The sequence below is a fragment of the Falco cherrug genome, chromosome 4 (assembly GCF_023634085.1).
Source record: "Falco cherrug isolate bFalChe1 chromosome 4, bFalChe1.pri, whole genome shotgun sequence".
NCBI classification, from domain to species: domain Eukaryota; kingdom Metazoa; phylum Chordata; class Aves; order Falconiformes; family Falconidae; genus Falco; species Falco cherrug.
The window spans coordinates 10,485,307-10,493,227 of record NC_073700.1 but is presented as its reverse complement, the minus strand read 5'-3'; positions in this window follow the sequence as shown (position 1 = coordinate 10,493,227).

The following is a 7,921-nucleotide window of genomic DNA, read 5'->3' as shown; positions in this document are numbered from 1 at the left end:
CAGTTTGTAGAAATAGAAGTTTCTCTCTGTTGCATCCCATCGCTCATAATCTGGAAAAGATACAGCCTTACATACTGAATTCTTTTCCAGGAGAAACTCGGCAGGATATTTACTTAACCCGGAGGAATTCTCTACGTCTAAATGATCCTTGAATGATCTCTTCATTTTTGACCACGCTTCCTGTGGTCCTTAAAACCACTTGAAGTACGACGGGTCTCCGCTGACCCCGGTGGCTGCCGTTCCGTGTTCCATGAATTCCTCCTGACCAGGACCTGGAACATCTGCTGCGGCTCTCCTGGGCTCAGCAGCCAAGGGATGAACCTACCCTGCCTTGACTGCAAGGTCAAGTGCTACCGCACAGTCATTCCGGGAGAACAAAACCCCAAACCAACAAAAAACCACCAAAACCAAAAAAACCCAACCGAATAAAAATCTCAGGCCCTGCCTGTGTAACTGTACTTACCAAGAGAGCCCTAAAACAGCCCAACCCCCCAAAAACCCCACGTCGCTCTCATTTTTATACTATATTTATATTATATAGTTACAAACTCTGCAGCAGACCAGCCATGGCTTGTTGAATACGCACAAATTCAGCCCACACAACGGCCTCGTGGATGAAGTAAATGCATTGCAAGATTACATGTGGCCACACTGGCAGAGGTAGGCAAACTATGGCTTGCAGCTTTTCCAAGAACAGACTAAGATTTGGCGTATAGGAGCAAGTCCTGCCCAATTTTGCTTTTTATCGATGAAGGTACATGAGCTTTTATCTCTACTTGAAGTTTGACGTGATGCACAACTGATAAAGATGGCAACTATAATTTCAAATACTAAAATAGCAACGTGTTTATTTAATAAGTAATGGCTAGTCCATCCAAAGCTTCTCTTCCAGAGAAGGTTACAATTATGATTAAAATAAACATTTAAAGCCTAAACAGGACTTTGGTGACTGTGTTATGGCTCCATTTTCTTAGTCTGTCTGTCACCACTTTTGGCTCAGCTTATGAGCAGCAACCGTTTCTCAGACCACGGAAAGGAGGTGGTATCTTCCCTACAAACAAGCAGAAGACCATCACGTTTAACTAACAACGAAAGCTTTGCCTGTGGAAAATATCATCATTTAAGTTTCCACATTGGTGGCATAACTGGAATATCTAAGTAATCGCGTGAGCGTTTTCTTGGACTAGTTTTAAGATTACTGCATAAAGGGAAACACTTTGAAGTTCTGGCAAAAATGAGAACTGGAACTGGTGGCTTTATATCCTGCTGGGCCTTTCAAGGACCACAGACATATATTTAGAGCAGCAGTTAGGTCAAGCTTTTCTGTTCTCAAGAAACATAGAAACATTTCTTGAGAATTCTTCCTTAAGAAGAGAGAAAAAGGAGGCAGTTCCCCTTATCTCGCTGCTGGCTCACGGAGGGCGGCTTTACATGATGCTCTGCAAATGCACAAGCGTGGGCACAAGCAGCACACGTAGTCCAGGGCCCACTGCTACAAAGCAGCACGTGCCAACAAACCTGAAAGCATTGCAGACTGGATGTGAGCCCACTGCTGTGCTCTGTGCACACACAGAGCCACCTTCCCACCCTCTCCACCACGCAGGCACGCTCCGGCCACAGGGTAGATGTCCTGCTGGCCTCATCCAGCGAGGCTGTCCCAACCTCTGCCTGGGCCCTCATGGTCTTGCAGGAACACGGGGCCACAATTCGAGGCAAGGTCATAACACGGACCCTCCTGAACTACCCCCATGCAGACGGCACTCAACCAGACAGCTCTGGCTGCACGCAGGGTCGATGCTGACCTGCCATATCCTGCTGCCTCCGTGCAGCAGGCAAGACACATACAGCAACCTGCATACAGAAGTTATTTTGGTGGGTAAACAACAACTAGTGGACAAGACACACAAAAAAGGCAAAAAAATGAAGTCTAATATGGCATCAGTTAGAGTATTCTTTTTGCTTTACCCCCCTTGCTTCAATTGGATTAGTACTTTATAATACAATCTTTATCACATCTTATCAATGAAAACATTACTCCGTTCTGTTGAAGCAGAACAGATTGCATGGCAAAGTATAATATCCTAGGATTTCATGCTCATGGCATGCTAAATTACACTGATTCCTGTTCTAGATGTGCAAATGGAGATGTGTCAAGTTTTGAAGGACACAAAAGATGCTACTAAATACCCACTAAACAGCCCTTCTTCAGGAAGTGCTATTATGTAGATATAAGGACCACTGAAAATAGTCTGGAAAACAGACTGTATCCTAAGGCAGTGATGCTTCAAACATGTGCTGAAGCCCATAAAAATAAGTTAAAGGCTGTGTTGACAGACAGGATGAAGGGAAAATCTGTTTCTGGGATTAGTAGTTACAAAAGGTCTTCCAGATTCTGGAGTAATCACAGGATGAGATTTCCAGATGGCTAACCAGGATCTTAGTAAGACCAGGGAAGAAGCACACATCCCTAAAGTTACCAGGCACAGCAAATCTTCTAGATAAATGGTATCTCAAGGGTAGTCCTGAGAATTGCCACGTGAAGGTGGCACCCAAAATCTCCAAACAAGGGCCAGCCTCACCAAAACTGGTAAAAATCTCCTCACCTTCCTGGAAGCAGGAGTGAAAACTGCTTCTTGCCCTACATGTCAGCCGGGACAGCAGCCCGTAGCCCTGGGCAGACCCATGCCAGGGGAAGGGCACGCCGAGCCCTTTGGGCAGGATTTGTTTGGGGCACTGCTAGACAGACAATCCTGCACCCAGCGACTAGCTGGCACAGATTTGTGAGGTGCCCCAAAGCATCTCACTTCTGCCCCCATGCCAGCTGCGTTCATCTGCTTTTATAAAGGCTGCTGCTCTGGGATGCGGGTGAAGACACTTGATAAGCTCAAATTAAGGCATGAAGTGCCATCAGGGAGCTACCCCTCCCACAGGGAGCTGAAAAGACTGAGTATCTTCAGATGCGGTCTTCCTCAGGTTTTAGCGTGAGACTTGGGCATTAGGGCAAGCAAAACACAGCAGGAACCATAAAAAGCAAGTTGGTGGCATCCTCCAAACCATCTCGGCAGCACTGGAGCCCTTCCCAGGGCCAGGCACCAGGCTGACAGGTCAGCCCAGCAGCGCTTCCCCCGCTCCAGCTGACACCTTGGCAATGGGAAAAGGCAACAACCAGAGGAGGGAAATCAGGAATCTGACCCAAAAGTTTGCTGAGCCAGCCCTGGCTTAAAGCTAGGGAGAAGTGGCAACAGCCGCCGCACAAGGAAGGTTTGGGAAACGCTGTTCTGCCCCTGGAATAATGCAACACTTGTCTTCGTTTACCAAGGAAATGGTTCAAAGAGGACAGCAGGTAGGCGAGTGCCGGCAGTTATGCTGCACAGCTCGTCCAGCAGGCAGGGCTCCTGCTCCTCACCAACAGCACTGAGCCACGTCCTGTGCTGAGGGAAGGGCCCCCAGGCTGGGTCAGACCGGGTGGCAGAGGAGGTTTCTCCTAAGCTTCAGGAAAAGAGAAAGGTAAAGGCAGCGGCTTAAGGCCGAATGAGCCTCACTCCAGCCCCCCAGGAGTGCCGTAACACCGGCCCTTCACATCACACGAGGTCAGGTTTGAAAACAAACTCACTGAAAACAACCACTAATGTTTGTTGAACACTTTTCACCTTTTTTAAACAAACCAACCAACCCAAACAACTTTCAGTCTTCTGCCCTTGCGTGGCTAGCACAGATGAAGCTGCTCACCGACAGCGAGAGGCGAGGCACAGGGACCACATCCCTGCACAAGGGCAGGCGCTAGGAAATGGGGAGCACACGCCTACTTTCCTCAGGGCAATTCACTACAGGACCGATTCTTTCCAGTAAATATGGCATAGAAAACCCAGGTGAGGAGAAAACACGGCTCCAGCAGGCGGGCAGGCAGATCGGTGTGTTGCTGCCAACGTGCAGCTCACACAGAGGTGAAACCTGCCAGTCTGCGGCTTTCCCCTTCGGAGCAAGTTATCTCCCATCTAGGTACAAAACAGATGCAAGAAGCCAGGCAGGCCAGCACTCTTGGCTGTTCACAGGACATCTTTAAAAGCTGAATGACAAGCTGTAGAGCAGATGTTCACCCTTGGCAGCCACCACGGCTATACTGTGGTGTATCGTTTTGCTTTTTCAGCTCTGGCCATAAAGGATGCACATTTCCTCCACGCTGTTATGTAGAAAAGACTGAACCTGAACGTGGTGATACTTTCTAACAGACATCAGCAAACTCCTCTGGTAGTAAACCAAGTGCTTTACTGGCAGTTCATCAGTGCCCCGAACACCACCACTGTGAATGACTAACACATTGAATCCCAGAAATGAGACAGCAGTTACTGTTACTTTTATGGTTCAGGCATCATTTACAAAAGGCTTTTGGAGGAGTGCAAAAGCAGATTGCTGGAGGAAGCTGGAAGAGGACAAAAGAGCTGCCTGTGCTTTGCCTAGCACTCCCCAGCAGGCTGCAAGCGCTAGTTTTCACATAGTTTAAAAGGAAAAAAATGAAAGTGAATAATTTTTGCTAATAAATTACAGTTTGAAATGAAGTAAAGTCAGATTCACAGAGCTGATTTGGCACAGGATCTTTCTTAAATATGCACACTTGAAGATGAATCACAGAAGTCTCATAAGGACACTGTTGCTAAAATTTGCTCTCCCATAACTGTTTAAGGTTCCTGTTCTGCAATAAAGATGATGTCATTACTTATATTAATAAATGTAATGGTGCTCAGATCAAATCCAGGCAACCGGTCTCTTCCCTCTTAAAGTTTAGTAACCATGTTAACTTTCTTACCAGGTCGGAGAGCGTAAGAACTGGCCAGGGTACAAACAGAAACACAGAAAGACAAAAAAGGTGCAAAAGTGACCCAAAACACATACTTGACGCATATGTCTTTTGTTCTTAGAAAACTGACTAAGTTAAAAATGATGTGGTTCTCATTGCTCTCACTCTGTCCATATTAGGGAGATTAAACTTCCGCACAGGAGAGCTGCAACTGAAAAATATTGCCATTATACTGAGCACAAATAGCTTTTTTCTTGAACACCGAGCATGCACATGGCCTCCCCTCTCCCCCCCGGCTTACATTTTCTGAGATTTTTGGACAGTCAGAGAAAACTCTCCTTCCATATGTTCAGGATGTTAAGATTTCAACCTCCTTGCAGCAGGAAAATAAAGTCATCTTCTTTGTAATGCCACCGCACTGAGCACACACACAGCACTTAAACAGTAATGCATGAACTGATCTCTGCCATTGCTGAAAACTGCAGGCATCCCGGAGCAGGTCTTGTTCCTGTCATGTCTGCAGACGCTCTGTTAAGGACTCCAGGGACATAGAGCAATTACTAGGGTTTGTTTCTGCTTTCCAGGAGCAGTTCTGTTTAGGAGAGAATAGAAAGGGATTATTTTTACCTTATAGTTTGGACTTAGAGGGTGTGAACCGAATTTTTCTTCCCACAGAGATACATCATTGTAACGACTATGTATTATAGTGCCTTGGAACCAGGGGTTCCCTCTGAGCAGTGTACACAATCCCAGGCTAACGAAGGTGGAAAACAGGGCCCAATTAGCAGCACAGCTGGGGCCGCGCAGTTAAAGGACTGCTGCCTTTAGGCCACACACGGAGGGTTGCCTAAAGCTTTTTTTCTTTTGTTTTGGTGGGGGGGCTCTGTTGGTTCATGGGGTGTTGTATGGTTGGGGTTTTTTTGCTTTGAGTCTGCTATACTTGACATCTGCATCTGGTAAAATTAACAAACTCTCATTTAACATTAAATGTAGATTAAAACAGTATTGTGAACTGCGTCGTCTGAATCTGTGGGATTGTAGGAGGTAGCTATGAAGCATTTCCCACTTGCATATGTAATAGAGAACAAAACATTTAAGTGAAGATAATTTTTTCCATATATATTACACACATTATTATATACAATAGAGAATCAGACAAAACAAAACTAGAACAAAGATTCTTTGAAGTTTCAAAAGAATCTTTGTCTGTTTTAGCCATAAGGATGGCTTAAGCAAAGCTCCACAGATGAGGCAATGAATGAGGCAGTAGATGCATCAAAGGCATCTCACGTGTAACACGCGGTTTAGCCAAAGCAATACTAAGACCACGCAAAGGATGTGCTGACACCAACACCACTCTTCCTACAGCAGAAGAGGTCCACAGGTCTTACCTTCTCCTGACGTAGTCAGGTACAGGTCCACCCTTCCTGGTGCCCTACAAGTTCTGGCACTGCGACCAGCAGAGCCGCTGTTACCGAGGGCTGCGCTCACATCGGCGATGGCACCGCGCCACCTCAGACACATCTGCACTCTGCAGGAGGATCCCCACCAAACCCTGCCCCGCCGCGCTCCCACAGCAGCCCGGACAAGCCTTTGCTTCCTGCAGACCCCAGTGAACTGAAGGGGGTCTCTAATCGACCCCCCCAGATGTAACTCATCACCGTTCACCTGCTCAGCACTGCAAGCAAACCCCCGTCACCCCGCGGTGCTGCAGAACGCCCCAGCACACCGGCAAGAGGAAGCCTCGGCTTGCGGCGGAGCCGCAGGTCAATGCCAGGAAGGGGAGAAGAATGGCGTGGGCCTCCTGGGAGGTTCAGGCAAGGGCAGGAACGCAGATATTGTCTCTACAGCCCCTGCCGTGCACAGCGCTTCCCACCTCGCTGCACCCCAAGCCAGGCAGGGCCAGCTGCTCCCTGCACCGGCCGCTGGCACCCAGAGCTGCCCGCTGCCGTGCTGGCTGAGGGCAGGAGGCAGCGGGGCAGCAGGCAAGATGAGGATGCTCTCTCAAGGCCTGAAGAGGACTTTTCCCCTCTGAGGTAACCCCCAGCAACATCCCCATCCCTCCCAGATGGCCTCACTTTGCTCTTCCCTTCCTGACGACCCCCGCCCCATGCCTCTCCTTCGCACTGCGTGGGAACTTTCCCTAAAACACCGTTTTTCCCTCATCTCCTTCCTCTCAAGACACCTGGAACTTCCCCCAGCAGGCTCCTGCCACCCCCCACGGTGACACTGGCCAGGCCACACTTCCCAGGGCAGCAGCTCATTGTCTATGAAACCAACACGCTCACACATACAGCACGGGGCTGCTGGGGTGACGCATTCAGAGACAGCACAACCATGGACACCAGGGCTTTTACATACAGAAGGCAAGTAACTTAATTCAGCAACGACAGCCTGGCATACGTGAGGAAAAACAGAAGCAATGGCTACCAGCAAGGATTCCCTCCAGAAGGCTGTACGTGAAGTATTTTCCATCATGAAACACGTGAAGAGATGTATTTGAAATTTGTGTTTTGACATCTCAAGCTGTTAGTAGAAGCTCCTTGATTAAAAGAGTCAGTTTTGCATGCAATAAGCAATGCAGCACAAACAAAAGAAAGAAAAAATCCTTTCCAGCCCCAATGCCAGCTTAAAAGTGATTGGGAAACAGCCAATATTATTTGAGGAAGCTTTTTAAACTCCTCCTGACAAATGAAGAGATGCCTCAGCAGGGATCTGTGCACACAGCAAGGCCACACACCTCAACTTCAACTTCACCCTCCTAACATGCTGAATTTGAAAAGCTTGAAATAGTTTTTTACCTGAACCTATCCCATTAAAGCTGCACTGCGAAGCACAAAGCATCATCCTGCTACTACAGACTGTACAGATAAATTGTTTTATGCAACGCTCTGCTACACCAACTTGTCTCTGCTACAGTGTTCACTCGATTCAAGCAGCCCTGCCAGCACAGCTTAGCTGGCTCGTTGAGCTTGTACTGGGAAAATAGAAGCTGCAGAAATACTCTTCACATAAATGCCAGGCTCCAGCTGAGAGCCAACCCACAGGGCAGGCTGGGGTACACTGAGATGCAAGAGCCAGACAGTGTTTTTCGCTGATGGGCAAGAGTTCAAAGTGTGATCGTAC